The sequence below is a fragment of the Phyllobates terribilis genome, unplaced genomic scaffold (genome assembly GCF_046119375.1).
Source record: "Phyllobates terribilis strain yellow unplaced genomic scaffold, ASM4611937v1 Scaffold_2__4_contigs__length_985480577, whole genome shotgun sequence".
NCBI lineage: Eukaryota > Metazoa > Chordata > Amphibia > Anura > Dendrobatidae > Phyllobates > Phyllobates terribilis.
Genome location: NW_027362762.1, coordinates 807,315,235 through 807,328,715, shown reverse-complemented (window position 1 = coordinate 807,328,715; position 13,481 = coordinate 807,315,235). Strand labels below are relative to the sequence as shown.

At 45.9% G+C, this 13,481-nt stretch overlaps 1 non-coding gene across 1 annotated transcript; it reads right to left on the bottom strand.

Annotated features, from left to right (window-relative positions):
• Positions 1-1,724: 1,724 nt before the first annotated feature.
• On the bottom strand, positions 1,725-1,831 carry LOC141254884 (U6 spliceosomal RNA). Its single transcript, XR_012315907.1, has one exon. It is a non-coding gene; the product is annotated as a U6 spliceosomal RNA (small nuclear RNA).
• Between the last annotated feature and the right edge of the window lie 11,650 nt (positions 1,832-13,481).

Here is a 13,481-nt window from a genome sequence, read left to right as displayed (position 1 = left end):
ACTCCGCAACATCAACTGCTGCTTGTTTCTGGAAAACACCCATGGAGTCAAAATTGTCACGAATCACGACACCAGTAGATAAATTCACAAAGGGGTAGAATTTTCAAAATGAGTGTCACTTGAGGGGAGTTCTGCTCTTATTGCATGTAGGGGCTCTGCATATGGAGTCCGCAAACTATTCTAGGAAAATCTGCGCTCCAGGAGGCAAAAAGTGCTCCGTCCCTCCCTAGTCTCCCCGTATGGCTAAGCAGTACTGCACAGCCACATATGGGGCATTTCTACATTCAGCAGAAATTGTGGGACAAATTTTTTTTGCCAGTAAAAATGTAATTATTTTTTTTTCAATGCCCAATGTAGTAAAATGCTGTGACACACATGTGGTGTCAATATGATCACTGCACCCCTAGATGAATTCATTGAGAGGTGTAGTTTGTAAAATGGGGTCACTTATGGGGGATTCAGCTGATCTGGCACCTCAGGGGCTGTACCCAATGTGACATGGCACCCTCAAACCAGTCCAACAAATCTGAACTCCAATATGGCACTTCTTCCCTTCTGAGCTTTGCACTATGCCTCAAAAGTAATTTTCGACCACATATGGAGTATCTGCGTACTCAGTAGAAATTGCACAACAAATTTAGGGGTCAATTTTCTCCTGTTGCCCTTGTGAAAATACAAAATTTGGGGCTAAAAAACAGTTTTTATGGGAAAAATATGATTTTTATTTTTATGGCTCAACATTATAAACCTCTGAGACGCACCTGTGGGTTCAAAGTGCTCACCACAAATCTAGATAAGTTCCTTGAGGAGTTTAGTTTCTAAAATGGTGTCATTTGTAGGGGGTTTCGACTGTTTAGGCACATCAGGGGCTCTCCAAATGCGACATGACGTCCACTAATTATTCCAGCAAATTTTTCATTCAAAAAGTCAAATGGTACTTCTTCCCTTCCGAGCCCTGCCAAGCGCACAAACAGTAGGTTTCCCCCACATATAGGGTATCCGTGTACTCAGGAGAAATTGCATTACAAATTGCATGGTGCAATTTCTCCTGTTACCCTAGTGAAAATGAAAAATATGGGGATAAAAAACATTTTTGTGGGAAAAATTAGATTTTTTTATTTTCACATCTCAACGTTATAAACTTCTGTAAAGTACCTGGGGGATCCATGTGCTCACTACGCATCTATACAAGTTCAATGAGGGGTCTAGTTTCCAGAATGGTGTCACTTGTGGGGGGTTTCCACTGTTTAGGCACATCAAGGGCTCTCCAAACGCGACATGGCATCTGCTAATTATGCCAGCAGATTCTACATTCAAAAAGTCAAATGGCGCTCCTTCCCTTCCGAGCCCTGCTGTGTGCCCAAACAGTGGTTTTCCCCCACATATTGGGTATCGTGTGCACAACAAATTTTGGGGTCCATTTTCTTGTCCGCATCACATGTCTGTCTTTCAAAATTAGGGAGAGTGAATGTGGAAATAATACTATTTTTTTAAGAAAGATTTTCAAAAGATACAGCAGAATGTAGCACAGCATGCCAGATTGGCATGCAAGCTGGAATTATGGTAAAAAAAAAAAAAAAAAATTGTTCCAGAAGAAACAAAACTTGGCTCCTCCCATTCAGATTTGCATATTTTATTCAAAGTATTGAAAATCCAAGCCAACTTGGAAAAGCATGATAAAGGTTTCTAACTGCAATAAAATCCATTCAAAGATCTGACTGCAATAAAATATGGAACGCTTCATGAATTTGCATGTCATCCTTGTGCAGGGGCCATGCTAATCTTCTCTGTATCGTTCCAATTTTAGTATATGTGCTGCCGAAGCAAGCACAGTCATGTGGATGACATCGGTGAAATATATACCGCGTCACATGACTGTCTCTCAAAATTAGGGAGAGTGAATGTGGAAATATTACTATTCTTTTTAAGAAAGATTTTCAAAAGATACAGCAGAATGTAAGCCCCCCCCATGTGCCATAGTAAAATGGGGGTCTCATGATAATAAAGACCCTTCTATTCATTGTGGTATTCTACCCCTCATCCCCTTTTTTCTTCAGGTTATTTAAGGGTTAACTGTTTTGAATTTGTCAGCTGTGGGAGCCACGAGCAGGTTATTCTGGTTTGATCTGTTTTTTTGGCGGTCAATTTTCCTCTATTCTGATTGGATATCGGAAAAAGTGCGGGAAAAAAGTTGGATATAAAAGACAGCTGTTCGCCATCTGGGCGGCATTCCAGCTGTCAGAAGATAAGAAGATTGAAGATGAATCCCTGCTTCAACAGTTGATCAGCAGAGCGGAGCAAGAGGGTGGCGTGGACTGGCTGGGGAGTTGCCTGGCTATGAAACCTGTTATAGAACCTAACCCAGTTTCTGGGGAGCAGGCAGCTCCGATGCAAGGATCGTCATCCTCTCTCCATGTTGTCCCTGAATGACCGCTGCAACCCAGGAGAAGCCGGAGTACCAAGAGGAGCCGCAGAGCCAGAGTGATCTACTCACCACCGCCGTCGTCGCCCCGGAACAGCAGCCGCGCACCTGAAGTGAGCGGTGTGAAGAAGCCGCAGGAGTCCAGGAAGTCTCGCAGCCCGGCGCGAGACTTGAGTCAGCTGAGAGGAGCGGAGCCGCTTGCATCATCTGGACCCCAGCAGCTGAGGGGTCCTGAGCTGCCGGCATCGTGCGGACCTGCTGGGGACACATCTAGCTGTCGCTGTCGGATAAGCATTGCGGCGGCCAAGGGATACTCAACGCTGGAGATTCCCCCTCTGGCAGCATCACAGAGGCTGCGGGCTGACAGAGCTGCAGCTATGTCCTGGAGGTCCCCAGCAGCCGACTCCGAGGATGAGGAGGAAGATGATGACAGCGCAGCTCTTCACATGCCGCACTTGCCCCAGTCGCAGGGCTTGGGTGCTGGCAACCAACAGGACATTGTCCAGGATCCAGCTGATAAAGGAAGGGGTGAGAACATCCATGTCCCCCTGTCTGTTCCCCACACTGATGTTAGGAACATTTTAATTGAGGTATTAGGTGAAATATTAGGCAGGTCAGTTAGTACCGTTCCCACTAATTCTTCACAGATCATTTCTAACTTGGGTGTAAATTTTAATATAAGGCCGGATTTACCTGAGATACATCTAAAAGAAGCGCTTACATGTGAGCTCTCCCCTTTAGGCTTTCATTTAAGTGCGTCTCTGAAAGAAAAGATTTGGAATAGGGATTACATTGATATTTTTTCCTTGCTGCCCCCAGCAAAAGAACAGCTGATCAAATATGACAAAAAAGAGGAGAAGCCTGAGGCCGATGAAAAAAAGCGTAATACGCACAAATCTACTATATAATTGTCTTATCCCGTCTGTCTGTCTGTCTGTCTGTCCTGGAAATCCCGCGTCGCTCATTGGTCCGGCAGCGGCCAATCAGCGCCACGGGATTTCTGAAAAAAGATGGGTGGCCGTTAGCGGCTCATCTGCGGGACGGAGCTCAGCGGCGATGCAGTCGGGAGATGAGCGCCGCGAGGCGCTCATCTCCCAGCCGGTAACAGCAGAAGGACCTCGACCACCGGACCCATCTGCGGGACGGAGATGCAGCCGGGAGATGACCGGCGCGAGGCGCTCATCTCCCGGCCGGTAGCAGCGGAAGGACCGCCGTCGTCGCTGACCTCCATGCGAAAGGGAGGACTGGAGAGCGGCGCTGCGGGTCGGGATACTTCTGCTGCGAGCGCCCGCTCATGTCCTGGGTTCTCGCTGCGGAAGTACCCGCACAGGCAGCGCCGCACCCCGGTCCTCACCAAGACGATTCGATGATTGGTCGCGGTCTTCGGACCCGACCAATCACTGATCTTACTGCAAAAGTTAAACACCGCTGTGCTGATTGGTCATGGACGCTGCCCGCGACCAATCACCGATTTGGGCGCCACATTTAAATATCGGCCGCGACCAATCACCGATCTTGGCTCCACATTTAAACACCGCTGTGCTGATTGGTCGCCGACGCTGGGCGCGACCAATCACCGATTTTGTCGCCACATTTAAATAGCGTCGACGACCAATCAGCACAGCGGTGTTTAAATGTAGAGCCAAGATCGGTGATTGGTCGCGGACGATATTTAAATTTGGCGCCCAAATCGGTGATTGGTCGCGGACGCTGCCCGCGACCAATCAGCACAGTAGTGTTTAACTTTTGCGGCAAGATCAGTGATTGGTCGCGGGCCAAGACCGCGACCAATCACCGATTTGTGCGGCACATTTAAATAGTGGCCGCGACCAATTGGATGTCAGCGCCGCTCCCCGGTCCTCCCTTCACACCCTAGCCGCATGGATATGAGCGGCGCTGCCTGTGTGGATACTTCCGCTGCGAGAACCAGGGACATGAGTGGGCGCTCGCAGCAGAAGTATCCCGACCCGCAGCACCGCTCCCCGGTCCTCCCTTGACACCCTAGCCGCTGATGTCCCCACAGTATCCGCATGGTGTTACAAAGGTCCGGACATTTGTGTTAAAAATCGCTGATTGGTCGCCGACGCTATTTAAATGTGGCGCCAAAATCGGTGATTGGTCGCGCCCAGCGTCGGCGACCAATCAGCGATTTTTAACACAAATGTACGGACCTTTGTAACACCATGCGGATACTGTGGGGACATCAGCGGCTAGGGTGTCAAGGGAGGAACGGGGAGCGGCGCTGACATCCATGCGGCTAGAGTGTGAAGGGAGGACCGGGGAGCGGCGCTGCGGGTCGGGATACTTCTGCTGCGAGCAGTCGCTCATCTCCCGGCTTCTCGCAGCGGAAGTAGCCGCACAGGCAGCGGCGCTCCCCAGTCCTCACTAATACCATTCCGCTCCCCGGTCCTCACCAATACGATTCGCTGATTGGTCTCGCTCTCCGCACGCGACCAATCACCGATTTGGGCGCCACATTTAAATAGCGGCCGCGACCAATCACCGATCTTGCCGCCACATTTAAACACTGCTGTGCTGATTGGTCGCGGACGCCAGCCGCGACCAATCAGCGAGCTTGGCGCCAAATTTAAACAACGCTCTGCTGATTGGTCGCGGACGCGTCCAATCAGCGAGATTGGCGCCAAATTTAAACAACGCTCTGCTGATTGGTCGCGGATGCCGTCCGCGACCAATCAGCAGTATTGGCGCCAAATTTAAACCCCGCTCTGCTGATTGGTCGCGGTTGCCAACCGCGACTAATCAGCAGTATTGGCGCCAAATTTAAACACCGCTCTGCTGATTGGTCGCGGTGGCCAGCCGCGACCAATCAGCGATTTGGGCGCCAAATTTAAACACCGCTCTGCTGGTTGGTCGCAGCCGGCGATTGCGACCAATCAGCATTATTGGCGCCAAATTTAAACCCCGCTCTGCTGATTGGTCGTGACCGCCAGCCGCCACCAATCAGCGATTTTGGTGCCAAATTTAAACCCCGCTCTGCTGATTGGTCGCGGTTGCTGGCCGCGACTAATCAGCATTGTTGGCGCCAAATTGCCGGCCGCGACTAATCAGCATTATTGCCGTCAAATTTAAACACTGCTCTGCTGAATGGTCGTGGCCGTGACCAATCACCATTATTGGCGCCAAATTTAAACACCGCTTTGCTGATTGGTCGCGACCGCTGGCCGCAATCAATCAGCATTATTGGCGCAAAATTTAAACCCCGCTCTGCTGATTAGTCGCGACCGCCGGCCGTGACCAATCAGCGATATAGTCGCCAAATTTCAACACCGCTTTGCTGATTGGTCGCGGTTGCCGGCCGCGACCAATCAGCGATTTTGGCGCCAAATTTAAACACCGCTCTGCTGATTGCGCCCGGTCTGCCGCATACATATTGTAGAATACCCGATGCGTTAGAATCGGGCCACCATCTAGTCTTTTAATAATTGGCTTCAGGCTTTTGCTATTTATTCAGCTGTTCTGGGTGAAAGATATCCCAAACTTTGTTCAGGTTTATTTCAACATATTGATATTATCCTGGAAACATATCGTAATTTTGGCGGCATGGCCTGGCTATCTTACGATGAAGCTTTTAGGCAAAAGCTGGAAGTTTATCCAAATTTGTGCTGGGGGAGCAAAGATGTGGGCCTATGGATCAATCTCATGCTCCCCCAGAGGACTCCATCCGTTAGGACAGGTTTGAGCAACACCAATAAAAAAGGTGTTTGTTTCACCTTTAATGAGGCATCTTGTAAATGACTCAATAACTGCCGCTTTCGCCACGAATGCTCATTTTGTGGAGGCTCCCATCCAATGTCAAAGTGCTTTAAGAAGCAGAATCAGGGCCAACAGAATAATTTCAGAGACAGTAATGCAGAAAGCAGCGACCCCAGTGATGTTGCAAAAAATGCTACCGTGGTTAGACATTTACCCAGATCGGTTGAGCAGTAACTTAGTTTTTTGCGGTTTTTCAAGAGTTTTTTTTGTCCACCATTTCAAGGTTCTCGTTGTGATGTAGTTAATAATTTGCATTCTATAATAAAGTTGCATGATGTACTGTAGCTAAAGAAAAAATATATAAAGAAATTGAATCTGGTAGAGTAGCTGGTCCTTTTGATTCTCCTCCATTTGCTAATTTTAGGATTTCCCCACTTGGTGTAGTTCCAAAAAAAGAACCAGGAGCTTATAGGTTAATTCAACATCTTTCTTATCCTCACGGCTCATCTTTAAATGATTCAGTGGATAAGAAATTATGCTCAGTAAAGTATGCTTCTTTTGATGAGGCTATTGACATGCTCAGGTCATTTGGAAAAGGTGCCCTTATGGCTAAGTCAGATATTAAATCTGCATTTAGGATACTCTCGGTAGATCCTAACAGGTTTAATTCTCTTGGTTTTTGTTTAGATAATCAATATTTTTTCGATAAGTGCCTTCCCATGGGTTTTTCTCTCTCTTATTTTTATTTTGAGAGTTTTTCATCATTTTTACATTGGGTCCTTCAATACGGCATATTAGGGGGTGGGATTTTACACTACTTAGATTACTTTTTGTTTTTAGTCCCACATAATACAAATGGTTGTATCAAGTTACTGGAGAGATTTTTTGCTGTCTGCAATGATTTTGGTATCCCATTAGCTAATGAGAGGACGGTATATCCTTGTACGTCTCTGGAGTTTTGGGTATTTTAATAGACTCGGATAACATGCAATGTTGCTTACCCTTGGATAAAATCTCTAAACTCAGCAGCGCTATAGTAACCTGCATTAATAAAGAAAAAGTTACTTTAAAGGAATTGCAGTCCCTATTGGGAATGCTGAAGTTTGCTCTGAGAATTATTCCAATGGGTAAGGTTTTTTCCAGATGCTTATATGAAGCCACAGCGGGACTTACTTCTCCGGGCTTTCATATTAGGCTCTCCTCCGATGCCAAAGAGGACCTGAGGATTTGGCTGAGTTTCCTCTCTTATTTTAATGGCCGGACTTGTTGGCAGAGTGCCTTTCTATCTGCTGATAGCATACCGTTATCATTTTTTGCAGATAAGGAAAAAGGTTTTGGAATATTATTCCTCTCACATTGGGCAGCTGAATTCTGGCCTCAGATATGGTCTTCCAAACAAGTCACTTTAAATCAGATGGTTCTGGATTTATTTTCAATCTATGTAGCCATTTACATTTGGGGCTCATTAATTCAAAATTCAAGGATTTTAATTTCCTCTGATAATCAGGGTTTAGTTTTCTCACTGAATACGCTATTATCAAACAATAAATGGGCTTCTAGGATTTTGACAGCATTGGTTTTATTATGCTTGAAGCTCAATTTATGGATGAAAGTGACGCGCCCCTTGGGCCGTGTGAGGAACCCGGAACCGGGCCTTTTTGTAGATGTTGGGGGTTGTAGTCCTCGTGTGGCGGGGACCCGGTCCCGTGGCTCAGGGTGGTCAACTCAAATGGCAGTCTATATGCTGAATGTCTGACTACGCCACCCGTGGATTGCGGTCAGAATGAACCGCCGCTGCAGGGCAGACCGCTGAGGCTGGTGTTGTGGGTGCAGCAGAGTGTAGTATAACTCCCCACGGGAAAAGTATAGCCTCGGGGCAGTAAGTAGGGATGTTGGTGGTGATGGTGCGTGGGAGCAGCAGTAACCACACGGAGTCTGTCATGCAAGTCAGGGTCTTTACTGTTGGTGATATTAAAGGACCCGTCCGGAATACAGGTTAACAATGGAGGCCTGGTCAGTCTGAGAGCAACTGGGAAATCCCGCTGGTCAGGGGGAGTTTGTAGGCCTACCGTGCTGACTTCACTCTTTCTTGGCTATCCTGCTGTAGTGTGGTGGTAGCCCACGTCTCTGAGTGTACCGTGTTGTTCTCACCCGTATGACTGGCGACTCGGGCCTTCCGTGCTTCTCACCCCTCCAGGGCAGTAGTGGTCCCTCTCGTGTGGCTGAGCCTCTGGGCTTCCTTGGGCCAGAGGACTTGAAGTCCCCTGCGTGGTGGTTTTCTGCTGCTGGGCTTATAACCCTCACAGCCTCGGACTCCAGTGTCCGGCTTTACAAGTCTCTGGCCAGGACGAACTCTTCTAGTTCCCCTCCTGGCCTCGTGTTCCTCCTCTGCCTACAGGGACTCCTCAGCCTGCTGCTGACCTGTTCCTGTCTGCAACTTGTCTGGACTCTCACTGTTCTCTGGCTGGTCTCTCTAACCCCGCCCCAGATCCAGTTTATAAAGGGCAGGTTCCTCCCTTCCCTGGATTGAGACAGGAGGTGCTGCATGCTAATTGTCCCCAACCAGGGAACCTCCCACCTGCTCTCAGACATGACATTGCTGCCACTGTGGCAACCAGACCTCGGGGTGCCACAAAAGCGTCCTATTCTCTTAGCAAGGAACCAATAATCTCTCAATTTATTTGTCATCGCCAGTGGTCAGAATGTATCCTAAGTGTGCCGGAAGCAGACGTGGCAGGAACATGTTGCCCACCTCAGCTATGGGATTTGATTTTGACTTGATACCGTTTTTCATTGAAAAGTCCTTAGCCAACAGAACATGGACCGAATATTCGGTAGCATGGCATAAATGGATAATTTTTTGCACTAGAAATAATTTTAATTATGGTGAATCTCCTCCTGATTCAGCCTTAAAATTTGCTGAGCATTTGATTGAAAAGGGTCTATCCTATTCAGCGCTTTCAAAAACAATGGCAGGGGTGTCATTTTTCTTAAATTAGCTGGAAAGACTCCTTTGTCGGGCTTATTTCCAGTTAAACAATTTCTGAAGGGCTTTAGGAAGAATAATTTATCTCCGGACAATAGGCGTCCTATTTCCTTTTCCTTGCTTAAAGAGTTGTGCTTAGCTCTTTATTTGGTAGAGTGCATTGTGAAAGTATTTGGCCCCCTTGAACTTTTCTACCTTTTGCCACATTTCTGGCTTCAAACATAAAGATACAAAATTCTAATTTTTTGGGAAGAATCAACAATAAGTGGGACACAATCGTGAAGTGGAACGAAATTTACTGGATATTTTAAACTTTTTTAACAAATTAAAAACTGAAAAGTGGGGCGTGCAATATTATTTGGCCCCTTTACTTTCAGTGCAGCAAGCTCACTCCAGAAGATCAGTGAGGATCTCTGAATGATCCAATGTTGTCTTAAATAGAGATGAGCGTTGTTCTACTCGAACTGTTCGCCAATCTCAAATTCGAGCTGTTTTGGGCGGTGTTCGAGCCGTTCGGCGAACACGAACAATTTGAGAAAAATTCGGCTGTTCGAGGTTATGTTCGATAACTGTTCGTGCCCCAAAATCATAACTGGATTTTTTCTCAGTAATGATGAAAATTAATGTTAATACGCAGTTTGAGTGTACAGCGGGGTGGGGGGAGGGGCAGGGGATGGATCTCTGCAGGAACAATGAAGATCTCCATTTTTTTTTCTCTTTCCCGCATTTACAGTGGGGAGGTGCAATCTGTCAGCCTATCAGCAGCGCACACACGGAGAGAAGTGCTTTTTTTCACACAAGCAAGGGCATGTGTCATTGGCAGTGTATGTCACATGTCCTTGCCCTATAAGACCAAGCCATTTTCCCCGTCGCCACCATTTTCTCACTGCTGCAGCTGCGTGTTCGACGGCACCGCTGTTGCTGTGTGCGCTATACCTTGTTAATTTCAAGCCAATTTTCGCACAAATCTACAGATAGCTTGGGAGTAGGGAATAGTTGTGATTGCAGTCCTTTTAAGGACTAGGTTACAGCATTTCCTACGACTTTTATCAGGCAGGTCTGTGCTCTTAGATAGATTGTGGGAGTAAAGACTAATTGTAATTGGAGTCCTTTTCAGGACTAGGTTACATCAGTTCCTATCAGTTTTTGTCAGGCAGGTCTGTGCCAGTGCTGTGCAAGTTTTTTTCACAGCATTTGGCTGAATCTAGCAAAGCTAATCCTTTTTGGCCTATTGCAGAGTGTGTTAGTCAGTGGAGTAGCCTATCTGTGATGCAAGATATAACACCTGTGTATAGAATACCAATTTTTTTACTGCACCTAGTGAAGTAAAATCTTTTGGGCATAGCATCATTCTATTAGTCCATCTATACTGACCTCCATCAGGTTGCAAATTGAATATAATTTTTTTCTGCATCTAGCTCTGAAAAAATATTGGGCTTCTAGCTGTGTGTGGGACTTGTTGTATTAGTCCATCTATACTGACCTCCATCAGGTTGCAAACTGAATATATTTTTTTCTGCATCTACCTCTGAAAAAATATTGGGCTTCTAGCTGTGTGTGGGACTTGTTCTATTAATCCATCTATACAGACCTCCATCAGGTTGCAAACTGAATATATTTTTTTCTGCATCTACCTCTGAAAAAATATTGGGTTTCTAGCTGTGTGTGGGACTTGTTGTATTAGTCCATCTATACTGACCTCCATCAGGTTGCAAACTGAATATATTTTTTTCTGCATCTACCTCTGAAAAAATATTGGGCTTCTAGCTGTGTGTGGGACTTGTTCTATTAATCCATCTATACAGACCTCCATCAGGTTGCAAACTGAATATATTTTTTTCTGCATCTACCTCTGAAAAAATATTGGGCTTCTAGCTGTGTGTGGGACTTGTTCTATTAATCCATCTATACAGACCTCCATCAGGTTGCAAACTGAATATAATTTTTTTCTGCATCTAGCTCTGAAAAAATATTTGGCCTTCTAGCAGTGTGTGGGACTTTCTCTATTAGTCCATCTATACTGACCTCCATCAGGTTGCAAATTAAAAATAATTTTTATCTGCATCTACAGTACCTCTGAAAAAATATATGGGCTTCTAGCTGTGTGTGGGACTTGTTCTATTAGTCCATCTATACTGACCTCCATCAGGTTACAAATTGAATATAATTTTTATCTGCATCTAGCTCTGAAAAAATATTTGGCCTTCTAGCAGTGTGTGGGACTTTCTCTATTAGTCCATCTATACTGACCTCCATCAGGTTGCAAATTAAAAATAATTTTTAGCTGCATCTAGCCCGGAAAATAATTTTGGGGCTCCGAGATGCGCAAGACACATAAGTGCCTTCTTGCTGCACTACCTGCAGCATGACCCTCATATTGTCAGAATTCGAAGTAATCATGACTACTGGGTTGCCACACTCTTAGATCCCCCAAACTTTTCATTTTAATAAAGACCAAAAAAATGGTCATTTTTGAAATTATAAGCATTAGCAGGTTGTTAGAAACTGAAATCAAACAGTTTTCAACTCAAAACTTTATTCTAGGTGATGTTACATTTTCACATAGGACCCCTTGTTCGAAAGGAGCTTCTGAACTCTCTCGTCCATTGAATTTGTCAGGTTTTGGATGGTTTCTGCTTCAATTGTTTTGCATGAGGACAGAATACCCTCCCAGAGGTGTTGCTTAGATGTGAACTGCCTCCCGTCATCATAGACACTCCTTTTAATGATGCTCCAAAGGTTCTGAATGGGGTAGAGGTCAGGGGAGCATGGGAGTCACACCATAAGTTTGTCCCCTTTTATGCCCATATCAGCCAGAGATGCAGATGTTTTATGTGCAGCATGAGATGGTGCATTATCATGCAAAAAAATGATCTTGCTGTGAAATAGACGGTTCTTCTTCTTGAACCATGGCAGGAAGTGCTGTTTGAGAAAATCCACATACATTATGGAGTTCATCTTTAGCGCCTTCAGGGATCCTAAAGGGGCCGACAATCTCTCTCCCCATGATTTCAGCCCAAAACATTACTCCACCTCCTCCTTGTTGGCGCTGTAGCCGTGTTTGCGTGGGGTGTCCATCAACCAGCCATCCTCCACTCCATCCATCCATCTGGACCATCGAGCGCTGCACGGCACTCATCCGTGAACAAAACAGTTTTGAAATCAGTCTTCATGTAATGTTTGGCCCACTGGAGCCGTTTCTGCTTGTGTGAAGTGGATAGAGGAGGTCGACAGGATGGCGTATGCACAGCTGCAAACCTCTGAAGGACCCTGCATCTTGTTGTTCGGGGGACGTTGGAGGCACCAGCAGCTTCAAAAACTTGTCTGCTGCTATGACAAGGCTTTTTTGCCGCTGCTCTTTCAACCTGACGTAATTGCCTGTAGGAAAGAGTCCTCAATTTGCCCTTATCAGCACGCACACGTGTGTACTGTGAATCCGCTACATACTTCTTGATTGCCAAGACACTTCATCCTGATCATCGCACAATGTTGATTGTAGTCATGCCTTGACCTAAACACTCCACAATTTGTTGCTTCTCAGCAGCCGACACATCCTTTTTCTTTCCAATTTTGGCAGAAAATGTAGGCTGCTTAATAATGTGAGACAGCCTTCTTAAGTAGTCTTGCCTTTCATTGGACACACCTGCCAAACTAATTAGCACAGGTGTCTGCAATTGCTTACAGTGATATAAAGAGCCCTGACACACATCACCATCAATGAGTTTAACTGACAAACAAACAAATTCTTCCCTTATCACTCCTAAACACTTTTTGCATAATAATTTGGAACACAGTGTACATGTGCTTTTCCACAAAACAACAGTGGTTCACGTAGTCAATCTTACAGTTCTAACTTGCCAACTGTGGTCTGTATGGAGTTGTTCAATAAAGGGCCCAAAATTAAGATAACATAGATGGGAGAGGTCTCTATGAATAGGAATTCCTAAGTATTTGATACCCTGTGAGGGCCAGGCAAAGGGAAAGTTGGACTGGATGGAATCCTATATGGATTTGGGGAGGGAGACATCGAGGGCCTCAGACTTCGCTGCATTGATTTTAAAATTTGACCATGTAACAAAGTGATCTATTTCAGCCATAACAGCATGGATGGTATATGTGATTGAGTGATATATACTAGGACATCATCAGCAAATAGAGAGCACTTGTACTCGGTGCCTCCCACCTCAATCCACCTAATATTGGGGTTATGGCGAATTGATGAGAGCAGGTGCTCCGTCACTAGGATGTATAAGAGAGGGGACAGAGAACATCCCTGCCTTGTCCCATTGGTGATTGTGAAAGGTGATGAAAATGTTCTGACGCGCCCCCTGGGCCTTGGGACACCCGGAGCCGGACCCT